Here is a 13821-nt window from a genome sequence, read left to right as displayed (position 1 = left end):
AAGGAATAATAGTCAAAGCTGACTTGCCTTCAAGTGTAGTTTGTTTCTCCTTGCATCTAACTAGCTTGCTTCTGCATGTGAACCAACAGTAGGAATTGAGACAGGAAGATTAAAATAAATGTCACCCTTGCACAAGAACATAGCACTATGAATAATCATGGAAGCAGCTGCAAGCATTAAATCTCCTTTTTCAGGTTATAATTCTTGGGTGCAACCCTGGGAACTTTAACTACCCAGAATTCCAAATTGTTCTTTGCCTCAGATTGAAGTTTAAGATTGATCTAATTGTTTGAAAGTTGGCATTAGTAGGTAATACTGCTTTAACTCAGGACTAATCTGGCCAAATTGTTGAACACATCTGTAACATTGTGAGGTTGTTGTTAAAGTCTGTCTATACTTCAAGTCCACTGATTACTAAGAATGTATTCTTATTTTATAGATTTCCACCCTTTTGCTTTGCTGTGCATGTTCAAAACACCGCCATTTGTAGCATATAGAATAATTTAATTCTTTTTTGTCTAGTGCCAATCCCTTGAAATTCCAACTCGGGAATTAACAGTAAAGAGAGCTATGAATGCACTGGTGTTCCTCTGCCTGTTTGCTTATAACCTATAAGACGCAGTGCATTTTGATACTGTCCTGAATAGAAGTGACAATTATCAACTGTTCTCTTTTGATAATAATTGTACAGTGAAAATTGCTGTTTTTTAAAAAAATTCTGCACTTTAAAAGGGTTGCATTCAGACAGAAAAGAAAATTAATGATACTTTACTACCATTCTGGAGTCAGTTGCTTCTACATAAAGTTTAAATATTTACTTAGTGAACTGAACATAATGTAGAGATGGCTTAGATTTCAGGGAAGAGCAGCCATGACATGGAGGTGCAGGTTTGGACAGGGGTGGACAAAGTTAAAAATCTCTCAACACCAGGTTATAGTCCAACAGGTTTATTTGGAAGTGCAAGCTTTCGGAGCGGAACAAAGGAGCAGCGCTCCGAAAGCTAGTACTTCAAGATAAACCTGTTGTCCTATAACCTGGTAATGTGTGATTTTTAACTCTAAATATCCATCTCAGTAGAGTTGTTTGAAAAAGACAGTGATGTGTATTTGGACCAAAGTGCTTCCTTTTAACTTGTTATTCTTTGCCCATGGTGACATTTTACTTTGTCAATGTGGCTGTGTATGTACGAATTCCTTTTTTAAAAAAAAGTCTTATTTACAGCGAAATATTCGTGTACTGCATTGGTATTTCATATTATTGCAAAACTAATTTTCAATTAAATACAATGAAAGCAAAATACTGCGGATGCTAGAAATCTGAAAAACAAAACAAAAACTGCTGGAAATGTGCAGCAAATCTGAAAGCATCTGGAGGGAGAAACAATTAGAAACCAGTCAGAACTGAGAAAAGCTGAAAATGTTACAGATTTTGAGTTTGACAGGGTTGGGTAGTTTGGGAAGAGCAGCAAAAGGAAATGTCTGATAAAAGAAGGTCAGGAGAAATTAATTGGTGAAAAAGCAGGAATAGTAGTAATGGGACAATGGACGAATCAAAAGATGTGACTAAAGGATGTGTGAACGATGGGATCTTGAATAGATCCTATCTGGGCAGTTTATGCCCTTCTGGGACTTGGCGTTCAACAATTTAAAGGAATTATTGGTGAAACGCAGCAGGTTTAACAACATGTGTGGTGAGAGAAATAGAAATGTGACATTAGACCTGACATGTTAGCTTCACAGATGCAGTCAGACCTGTTGCATTTCTCCAGGACGTTTTTTTTGTGTTTCTCAAGATCCTGCTCCTTTATTAGTGCTTGCCATCCTGCAACTAATATCCTGCAGTTAGCTTTCTTTGCAGCTCTCTGACTAAAAGTAACTGTATATAGACATGTCTGTAGAGGGCATAATATAAAGTTTGAATAATTTTTATGACTAATTGTGACGCACAGATACATGTGCAGCTATTGAAGTCAACCAAACCATCCTGCTACATTCTCTGTTCCAGGATATCTCTGCAGGCAGTGCATGGAGAGAAATTCTAAAATTGCAGCCAAGTTTGCAGCAATTATTTTGGAAGTTTGAGAATTAGTTGTTGATTCCTGGGGGAATTTATCTTTCCAGTTCATATGCTTTCTACTTGTCCATAGGAAGTTATTTGTAATGGAACTAATGACTTGACTTACAGTGTATGTTGGTGCTCTGCACATGCATCATTGACCTGGGATCTATTTTGACTGGCTCAGATGTAATTGAATTTTCATGATAGCTTTCCAATAGCAAATATGCTGTGTAAAGTCCCTGTTTTACAGTATAGGTAGGGAAGCTGCATCTGGATATGACTATATTATTTTTGTTACATTATCCAGAAGACAGTATGTGTCGGTGGTTGCTACTAGATGCCTTTCCACCATATTTAATTTTATTTCCTTGGACTTTGTGACAAAGTGCCTCACTTTCACTGGGTTGCTTCTCCACAGCAGTTTGCCTGGCCTAATTAATTTTGAGGAAATGTATAAGTCTCTGCCATGTTGTTGCACTTAGTGAAATTATTATAAATGGCAAAGTTTCATAAAAATGCATGTATAACATAATAGGAAATTCTTTGATTCCTATGCACTGACTGTTTTTTCTTTGTAGCAGGTTTATTATTCATCAGCCAAGTTCATCACCTCCCTTCACAAAGTGATGTTTCATTTTGACGTGATCCAGGAGTTGAATATCTATTCCAGTTTCACGTGTTAAGCCGTGTATGATGAGTTCATCGAAGAAGGCATTTCTCCCTGGCATGCATTCCAATTTCTAGAGTACTTGAAACTGACTCTTTCAGAATCTTTTGAGAGATTTTTGGAATGCTGATGTGCCAATGCTGCCCATTTGAAAATGACTAATTTTACTGCATTACCGAAAACTTCTCAAATGAATTTGTATGTGCTGATAGGGCTGTTTATTATTTTGGTCATGTTCCCCTCGCTGCCCAATGATTTCTCTCAGTACAGTAATTTGGATTATGAAAACGGAACTGCAAATACACAATACTGAAACAGTTGATAGATGTGATATTCTCTTTTTTTTTAAAAAACAAGCACAGGACATGTTTTAACAGAACGCACCATAATATGTAGCAAAGTTTTCCTTTTGGCTTTTGGTGAAACACTACAAGGAAAGAAATCATTCAACCTGGATTTTCAAGAGAAGAACTCAAACCACATCCAATCGAGATAGAAGATTATGAGAACAATACAGACTAATTGATATCAAGCTGTAGTATTGGACAGGTTATAAATGAAGTGAAACACCACATTGAAGCAATGTGCTTGCAGACTGAAGATTATCCCTTTTTTCCCCATCACTTTAGATTCTGCTCAGCATACATTTTGTGTCTATCTGAGATTGAGAAAAGGCAAAACTGTTTTATAAATAAGAGTGGAAGGAAAGGTGAGGTGGAGTGTGCAATGTATTTCTGTGAGACAGACATAGTCTATCAAGTCTTTGCCCAAACTGCCAAGACATAATCCAACCTAGACCAAATACTTATACCCTGATTTATACATTGGCATCATATTTTAAAATCCACAAAAACTTAAATCTCACAATAGCTTTTATCTCATTTTATTCTGCTTTATATGGGTTGATTTTGATTTTAACAAGTGAAAGCATTTCTTATTATTTCTACCTGTCCACTCAGTTTTAGCAGATTGAAATTGAAATTAATGCATTCAGCAAATTTGGAAGTTTTGTGGGAGAGTTTGGTTGTTTTTATTTTGGTGGGAAAGAATGGGGGAATGTCACAAATCCAGAATGCTGGAGAAGCTCATCAGATCTGGCAGCTTCTTCAGAACTGTTCTGAAGAAGAAGAATACTTAGTTTGAAATGTTAACTCTGTTTCTGTCTCCACAGATGCTGACTGACCTGCTGAGTTTCTCCAGTTTTCTCTCTTTGTTTCAGATTTCCTGCATCTGCAGTATTTTTCTTTTATTAGATGTTGTGTCACTTGGAAGATGCTGGCATGTTGATTTGATACTACCTAATTTGGGAGAAATGGTGGGAAAAGCTCAAAGATTTGGAAATGTTTCATTGAAATGCAGAACTCTATTTGTAAATATTATATACATATATCCCCCTTACTTTTATAATCTGGAATGGTTTCCAGTTGGGTCATGGCTTGAGCACATGATTTAATCTGACACTCCAGTGTAATACAGAGGAAATTCTGCACTCTGAGGTGTAGTCTTTTGGGTGAGACATTAAACTAAGGCCCCATCTGTCCTCTGAGATGGATGTAAAAATTCCAAAGCACTGTGCGAAGACGACCCGGGACATTCTTCTGATGACTAATATTTATCCTTTACACAGTGTCTATAAAACCAAATTATTTGATTGTGTTTCTCATTGTTGTTTGTTGATCTGGATGAATACAAATTGGCTGCTACATCTCCCTACATTTCCAGGAGTGAGTGTCCGGTCTCTTGTGGCACAATGGAAGTATCAGTGTCTTTGAGCCAGAAGGCTTGGATTCAAGTTGCTACACATCTAAACAGGTTGATTTAAAGAAATAAACTCTACAATAATGAATACACATCATAGCAACTTAAAACACTTTGAAATGGCCTGAGGTTGTGAAAGGTGCTATTCTTTAATTCACAGTTTCGTAACTAGTTGGAGAAAAGTTTATATGCCACACTAACACCAATAATTGTTAAGGAGGAAGTACATTTGTTTGTGTGAGGTAACTGTTAAGATGGAAAAAATAGTTTTGTTCATGAAGTAATTACCTGAACTGTAAACAGCCACATTTACATCATGCTAACCAGAAGAAAGTTGCATAGAACAAAATAGATACCCAAGAGTTTTTATAGTCATTGTCTTTAGTTGACTTCATAAATTACGTGAGCAGTTTATGGTTGCTGACTCTATGTTGAAATGAGACCAACTACCTTGAAGGTGCTCCTAAGCCCCTCTAATATTTTAGAAATAATGTACTCTCTGAAGTTTGAGATTGACTTGATTCTCTTTTGGGTTGTATTTCTGAACAGATGTTCTTTAGTGCAGTTGCACAAAGCCAGTGCACTCCTCATCATTGCGTGATAATGTTCACACTGAAGGATTAAGAATTGTGACCTAATCACTGCATGCTGCATCAATAAATCTTCATTGATGACTGGTAATTTTAGTACTATGGGCATATATATTGATATAGTACATGCCTGTGTTGCGATGACCTTGAATGCTCTCATTCTTTTGATTCCTGGATTGTATTCATTACTTCTTTGAAACACACTCCTTTTAGTTAACGTTCTTTTGTCAAATGCAAAATCAAGTACAGTATATATCAAAAATGAAATTATGAAACTGAATTGAGCAATGATGAAATTGCAGTGTGATTCAAACCAAAGTTATTTGATTTATTTGACTATTTGTTACTGGCAGATAACATTTATTATAGGCATTTAGATGTTATGAGTGTAAATGCCACAATGGAAATTGTGAGAGGATGGTGGTGTTTTAACAACTTTGGAAAAAAAAATCTTAGTTTGACTTCTCAGTATCCAGACAATTGGAATGAAAGTCTGCCTTCTTGCCTCTAACGTTGCTTTATGAATTACTTTGTAGTTCCTATTCAGCATGAAATTTCAGCCCAAAATATCCCTCCAATTTAGCACTAAACTCAAGCTTACTCAGCCTATAAAAGTCGGTGTCAGAAATAAGAATGAAAATTATTCTTGTTGACAAAGATGTTCTTCTTTTGATGATTAGGTACTTCTAAGTTTTAGGCTTTACTCTAAACTCCAGTTTAAAATGTTTAATGGTGATATTGGGGATTCAAAATGACTTTGTGCTAACAAAAATAACAATATTGTCAGTAGGAATCTTAGAGAAGTTCTAAAACAGCCTCCCCATCCCCCTCATCTTTGCTTTCCAAAACTACCTAATAAAAGATCTTTTTAAGGTAAATTGATATCTTGACTTATTTTGAATGAAGTCGTGTGGCAAGCCAATACCAGCCTTGGAAATTACCAGCAACTGTGGTAATAACTTTCTGTTTGACAGTCATTGTGGCACTCAGTTGACAGATTTTCTTTTCTGGAGCAGCTTTGTGCTGCAGGCTACTACCAGATGTGCTGGGATTGTGAAAGTTTTCATTGTCCAGAGAACAGACACAGAAGTATTCAGTGGATGCTATCATAATTAATTCCCAATTCTACTTGCCTCAACCACTCCAGAATGTGTCCTGAAACCATTTTTTGGGGCATATTTATATGAAACTATTCCGTCGGGGATTAGAGAGAGTTAACGTGCCATTTAAAACACTAAAGCTAGTTACTGGGAACAAATATTTTTGAAGCCTCTGCTCCTGTACTTATTGAAAATCTGCCTTTACCTCTCAGGGTGATTCTGAATATATGCTAATGTCAAAATGCACAATGCAAGTGTGTTTTGTTTTTTCTATTTAGATTGATCATCTATGACTTGCAGAAGAGGCATTATGACAGATTCATTTGTTTACGCAAATCAAGTTAATTTTCAGATTGCATCTTTTTAAAAAACACAATGACAGTGCTATATTTTATCCTTGATTTAAGTTAGCTTCAGATTTTGCTTGTAAATAAAGTTGTATTGCATCTAATAACTAGTTGTTTTGTAGCTTCAGTGGTATTTTTCAAGTACCTTTTTAAGTTTGAATCTTAAATGAAACAATTTGAATTTGTTCTATGGGAAAGATCCATAGATCTTTTGTGGCTTTGCTTTTGAGTTAATTACACATGTTAACAAAACTAGTCTTAGTCTCCCTACCCCTCCAATCGAGGGTGACCACACAGTTATATATGCATGCAGTTATGAAAGGGTACAGATTTTGTTATTTTTGGAAAGAAAAGCTTATTTGGTACTCAGCCCATTGCTGCATAATGTGGGTTTATTTCCACAATTTCATTTTACTGTTAATCTGGAGCTTTCTCCATTTTTAGAGGCCAGAAAGAACATTGGAGGCTGATGGACATCTATGTTGCTTTTGCAAATCTCTTGCCATTACACCTTTTGATGGATTCTTGGAAGCTGGTTGTGTTTGTTTTCCTTCAGCTATAGAAGGTACATTCTGCCAAAGGGCAGAAAGAAGAGAAACTGAGAGGAGATCAAAATTGTTGAAAGGGGAGGTAGGAATCTACATGCAGTATGTAGGTAGTTCTATCACTGGTGCTATGCTGAACCTTCAAGAGCCTCGTTTACTAGTTTTAAAACAGCAATCAGATTGTTACTGCAAAATCTTATAGCACCACACTTATGTACAGATACTCGTTATTAGTGTATTCTTGTCCCCTTATTTTATTTTGTAAATAAAATGTTAGTGGGACTCTTGCATAGAAAGTTATCTTCGAGTATAGAAGAGTGTCCTCTGAAGTGTATACAGCTAACCATACTTTCCACTTTGGTGTGATGTAGGCTGTGGGTATCTTGGCTACTCAGCCAGCTGAGAAAGGAAGGATATAAAAGTAAAGAAACTGAAAGGATAGACACATGTTTTCAATTTGTTTTAGTATGTGTTTTTATAATCTGTTAAGCAACGTGCTTGAATTTTCCAGATAAAGTGTATCTTTACAGTAACATTTTCATTTTTGTTAAATTGTTGAATAATGTGTGGGTTTATTTATAACCACAAACTTGCTATAATCAGCAAGTTCCATGAGTTCTGCCTTTTACCCATATATTGATTTGATGGTGTTTGAAGACTTCTACATCAGATGCTTAAGTGCATTATCTCTATAGTTTTCTTAAATTATGCATTTTTAAGAGTATTCTATACCTATAAAACTTACATGCAATTGTTCCATGTGGTACTATTTTTGGTACACAGGGTTTGTAACATTAAAGTATATTTTATGCAAGTGTGATATGTTGATATGTGATGTCATCTGTAAGAAATATTTCTCATTTCATAAAGAAGGCCACTTCACAAACTTTGTGGTGTTGTTTTTAAATGTATCACCATGCAATGGTTGGCACCAGCCTCAGCTATTCCGGGTTCTGTTGATGAGACTCATTTGGTCTTTTATTCATCTCTCTTCCTTGTTTTCCCTCTTCATCAAATCTCATTTTGCTTCCTAAATAGTTCAAAAATAAAATCAAAACTACAGATCATCGAACAGACTTTTAATTCCTCTGGTAATTTTTTCCTGAGTAATTTTCTTTGCTGTTGTGCTGAAGACTGAACAATCCTTTGACACTTCCCTCAAATGACTCTGTAGCACTTAACTGTGCAGATGCACAAACATCAACCTTGGTTCTTTTTCTTTCCCTTTCCATCTTTACCACCTGTCTTACCAAAGTATTGTTATCAGCCATAGCTAACTGCATTTCTTAGTACTGCGCAAGGTATTTCTAAAATTACTGATTGTTTCTTCCGCAAATTGTATGCTCTCAAACATGAGTTTGTAAGCTACTAACGGATGGCCAGTACTCCTAGAACCATAAAACAACATTCAGAATGAGAAGAGATGATAATATAAACAGGGATACAAGCTAAAGAATCTTGAGAACATTGTACTGCAGTTTGATAGGATAAGGTTTCATGGCTACAACTTGAAACAATAAAGATTTTGCTGTGGACAAGAGCTCCATAACTTCAGGGTTTAAAAAAAAACCTCTCTTCTGCTAGTGTAGACAGAAATTTTCAAAGATAAGTAAAATGCAGCTGTATATTGATGAATTATGTAATGGAGTTATGCCTGCAATTTCTCTCTCTTTAGTTAAACTGGTTAATGCTGATTCTCCCGTAGTGCATTGGTTGTTGAATCCTGCTGGCTGAGAAAAACAGTTTCAAAAGTGCAGTTTAAAAAAAACCTACATTGCAGCTCTTGTATTGTGCTAACATTTTAATCAGAAGCAAACCTCAACAATTGGTATTGTGCTATGCTCAAATCTATTCTGTCCTTTTATTTTAGTAATATTGGTGTAAAGTTCATTATGACTGCAATATATCTTGATATGAAGATAGATGACATTATATAGTTACACATGTTATGCTAATTTCTATAGCCACCAGGATATTGATCTGAAAAAATATAATGACATAATGAATTTAAAAGACTCATCTGATTTTAAATAACCTCATGCTCTTACGCAGTGAGCACAAAACTTGTTGGGAATGTCAAAGCTTTAAATTAGAACTTAACTATAGTTAAGGCCCTGTTTTGTGTTATGCAGTAAGTTTATTTGTTGCCTTCAATTAGCCATGCCTACTGTCCAAGCATATGTAAACTGCAACTGTTCAAAAGGATGGCAGAGGCCTTTTGGCACCTTAGCCCATCCCAAATTTCTATTAAAAATTTGTTCAGATAGTGACATAGATCAGAATATGGTGCGAGCAATTAAGTGAAGCATACCACTTCTTGGCCCAGTGGATTTTTGGGAAATTTAAAGTTGTATCCAGATTTTTGAGCATTCCAGTGTTTCAAAATAATGTCAAATGTTGTTGAAGCTGAATTGTTTTGTGATATTGCTACTTCAGATTCATTGCAAGGTGAATTTGCATTAGATTGCAGACAAATTCCAGATCACTTCTATTCTATTCTATTAATTAATACTATTTTTGAGAAATTCAGCACCTCTGACATGTCTCCCAGTTGGTGAAACCACATTGTAATTGCATCATGTAGTAATAATGCTTGGGTTTTGCACAGACTTGTGGCACTTAATTATGCAAATTATCTGGAAAACAAGTGTGCTTAATTCCAGTACTAATGAATGAAGAAAGCCACAAGTGAGTAAATGTGACCAAAAGCAATTCATAGTTTCTAAGTATTGCACTTTCACCTATTGAATAATTCATAACAATAGCATGGCCAGAGCATGTTTTATATAACTGCATTTTATTTTAAATATTGAAGTCATTTAGACTGCTTCATGATAAGACAAAGTTAAGATTAGAGAGTGTACAGTGACTTATTTTTATTTCACTTACTTTGTGTAATTTATACTATAAGCACATATATCGTCCGTATGTACAAAGCCAGGTATTGATATTGTTCCAACTTTCATAACTGATCTGAGCAAGAGATCATCAAAATGCAAAATACCCTTTTCAGTTCTACAGTAGATTTAAAATGCATTTTGTGATTCGTTTCTATATTTTTGAATTTCAACAAAATTATATATTCAATAAAGTATTATGTTCGATTATTGATATTAAAAAATATCAGACTTTTTGTCTTTCAATATGGGTTCTTGTTATTTTCATCATTGCGTAAGGACATTGATTTCTTACATTTGTCCATTTGTACCTTGCAATGTTAATTCTTTATCGTGAGTTACGTCTGGTTGATTGTAGAAGCATCACAAACCACATCTGTCTTTACATGACAGCCTGCCAGCAGGATTGGCATCTCTAACTGACTTTGCTTCTTGCTATGAACTGATTTTATTGAGTCTAATTATGGCACACTTGACACCTGACTGATGTGACTTGAAGTGTGACGTGGAATTTTGTGACTCAGTGGCTCCACTGAGCAAGTTAATCAACGATTTTGAGACATTTATTTTTTAAATAAGTGAGTTGCAGAGCCAGCATGTTAGTGTTGCCACCTACAACACAGTAGGGAATAGCAATCCCAGTACTAATCATTTACATACTGGGGTAAATAGCGATCTTAGCAGATCACCTGCCCAGGGCATCTAGTCTGATGAAGAAAAATGACTTGAGAAATTATTCATGCCAAAATACAATTGCACTAAAAAAAAACTGAAAATGGCAAATGATTGCCCGTTCAGCTGGTTCCGTTGTAAATAGTCTATTGTGAAAACCAGACCCTATGTTAATGAAGTGGATGAATAAGAGTTGGTTCATTGCAGAAAGTTTTATAAAGTCTTAAGTCAAATTCTTGTATACTTTTGGGACATTTGACAAGATCTGAATGGAATCATAAGTTCCTTTAGCAAAAATGTTTTTTTAAGGTTGAAAACCAAATAAATGGGTTTTAGATAATTAGTTTCTTTGCAAACATGCACTCTGTTCCAGAAATAGCCAATTAATATTCTTAAAAGAAAACAGTTGCTAAGCACAACTGATGTGGATCAAGTTGCAACTGGTGTAGGAGTTCGTTTTGGTGAAGGTACAAGTGAAATTACATTTTCATTAAATAATGAAGTAGCATTAACACTCACCCCACTTCCACAACACCAATGAAATGGTCATGAAAAGATTTTGTTATGAAGAGATCAAAAATTGGGATTTCGATGAGGAAAGTGATAGATGCTACTTTTTGCCCCCATTATTGCAGTGATTTAAGAAAGGTTGAGCCAATCAATATTTAAGTGTTTTTATTGCTTCATGGAGGGATGAAACAGTGGGAAAGGCTCAATTGTTTTTACAAAAAGGAAATAAAATAATGTAGGATAGGACAGAATAGATTTGTGTGTTTGGATGGTAGTGTGTGGGAGATGACTGATTGAATGCATCTAATGTAGTTGCCTCTGAAATCTCTGCACTTGAGTCATTGAATGTGAGTTTGAGACATGCTTACACATAAAGGAAGGGGGCAGAGATTTTCTAAACAGAAACTGGGATGAAGAGGCCAGGCCCACAAACAGTACATTGAACTGATTAAGTATAAGCATGGAAATGAATGGATTATGATTCAAAAAATGGAGACTCAAGTGAGTAAAAATGTCATACTGTGCGCACTATTCAGTTCTGTTTTAGTACTGGCTTGAGAGGAGAGGCTGGGCAAGTCTAATTGTTGTGATCCATTCAATGAATGATACGTGAGAGGACCTGCTTGGGGAGTGAGAGGAATTAGAAGCTCATTTAGAGAACAGGACCTAATTTAGTGTAATCTCCCAATGAATACTTCAGTCATCTGCAAATGGACACAAGGTTAAGATTAGGAAGGTAACCATCATGGAAAGAATGGTGCAGCAAATAGAGATTCCATTTCATTGGCTGCTAGCATTGGTACTGGGACAGAAAGAATTATGCCGTTGTGATGGGTTCCACCTGAACCTGGCTCTAATCTGCATCTTGGTGGATACATAAGGTGGTCATAAGAACTTTAAACAAGCAAGGGGGAGGGTTTGTGTGGAAATTGAAGTTTAGACAATATTTCAAAAATAAATCTGTAAGAAGAAAATGTATTAATTATGCACATGCACAGAAGAAAGACCAAATCAAGTAAATTACAGAGACAAAGTTAAGTGTATGCCATGGCAGCAAGGAGGTTAGCACTGAGCAATAACCGAGGCAGCTATAACACACCTACAGGAAAATAAAAAAAAGTCACACAACACTGGGTTACAGTCCCAACAGGTTTGTTTGTAAGTACAAGCTCTGAGTGCTGCTGCTTTCAGTTAGCAAGTGGGAAAGGATTGTAAAGATGTGGAAAACAGTAGAACGGCAAAAAATAGCTGTCGTGATTCAGGATGAAAATACTTCAGTGAATAGGGAATAACAGGTGATGGAGAATTTATGGGTACAATTTAAGAAACAGAAAAGCATACAAGACTTTCTAGGACTTGTGGATCGGGCTGCTGGGAACAGCTGTGAATTGGTAGATCGTACAAATGCATGGATTTAATAGCTGCACAGTAAAGACTAGATTTTCGTGGGGGATTTTAGCTTTCATAGAGATGATCTGATTAACCCATTATCTGTAGTAAGGTATGAATTTCTCAAATATATCTGTATAGTTCTGAATGACTCTGAAAAGCTAAGACAAAAGACTCCATTCATTCTGATGATGCCATAAAGAATTGGGTGAGGAAGAGCAGAACATCTTCGGATCTTGAAAGGAATGGACTTATTATCCTAGGTCTCCCAGGAGTTTGTCATATTCATAGTCCATAAAGTTTTATAGCACAGAAACAGACTGTCTGTCCAATGTATTCACACTGACCAGATGTCCTAAACTGATCTAGTCCCATTTGCCAGCAATTGGCCCATATCCCTTGAAACCCTTCCTATTCATATACCCACTCAGATGCCTTTCTAAATTTTGTCATTGTACTAGCCTCCACCACCACTTCTGGCAGCTCATTCCATACATGTACCACCAGCTGTGTGAAAACGTTGCCTCTCCGGTCCTTTTTAAATCTTTTCCCCTCTCACCTTAAACTTGTGCCCTCTAGTTTTGATCTCCCCTACCCTGAGGAAAAGACCTTGGCTATTCACCTTATCCATGCTCTTCATGATTTTATAACTGTGTAAGGTCACCCCTTACCCTCCGCCACTCCAGGGGAAATAGCCCCAGCCTTTTCAAGCTCTCAGTAACAAGCTCTCTTATTAATGTAAGAATGTGATTTTTATTATAACAATAAATTTCATCTCATTTAGGACAAGAACCTCCTCTTGTTGGATTAACTAGGAATATTCCTAGTCTGTTTGGATCACGTAGACTTCATAGACTAAGTCAGAAAAGGAGATGGTGGTAGCAATATACCCAATAACATGATGGTAGTGGTTGGCATTGCGTGCTCACATGAAAAGAATTTTCTGCATCATTATATCATTGAATAAAGGTGAATCATGTAGTGCAGTGGCAGTGTCCCATCTATTCCAGAGGCATGTAATTACACCTCTGGACAGGTTGATTATAAAACAGATATCCTTGAATAGGTAAGAGGGTCATGCCCAAAATATTGAGAAATGAACGGAATTTCTTTTAATGGTGTAAACACTTGTTTGATAAGTAATCACTACTATTCACTTGAATATAATGTTTGAAAGATGTGTGAAACAATTGCCAAAATTCTTTACATTGAAAACTGACTTCAATAAGCGAAGTGGATAAATTTAATCGGGTGAACAGATTGTTAGCTAACAGTTAAATTGTTACC

At 36.0% G+C, this 13821-nt stretch overlaps 1 protein-coding gene across 2 annotated transcripts in view; it reads left to right on the top strand.

Moving 5' to 3' along the window:
* Positions 1–10209, top strand: part of foxo4 (forkhead box O4) — a 58082-nt gene extending 47873 nt beyond the window's left edge. Inside the window, exon 3 of one of the 2 annotated variants that reach the window (XM_060832463.1) lies at positions 2641–10209. The gene's annotated coding sequence lies outside the window, so the exon portion shown is untranslated. Of the gene's footprint in view, positions 1–2637 lie in introns of both variants that reach the window. The other variant, XM_060832462.1, reaches the window with a different exon arrangement.
* Positions 10210–13821: the final 3612 nt, after the last annotated feature.

This window comes from Hemiscyllium ocellatum, chromosome 11, assembly GCF_020745735.1.
Source record: "Hemiscyllium ocellatum isolate sHemOce1 chromosome 11, sHemOce1.pat.X.cur, whole genome shotgun sequence".
NCBI lineage: Eukaryota > Metazoa > Chordata > Chondrichthyes > Orectolobiformes > Hemiscylliidae > Hemiscyllium > Hemiscyllium ocellatum.
This window is presented reverse-complemented; position numbering and strand designations above follow the sequence as displayed.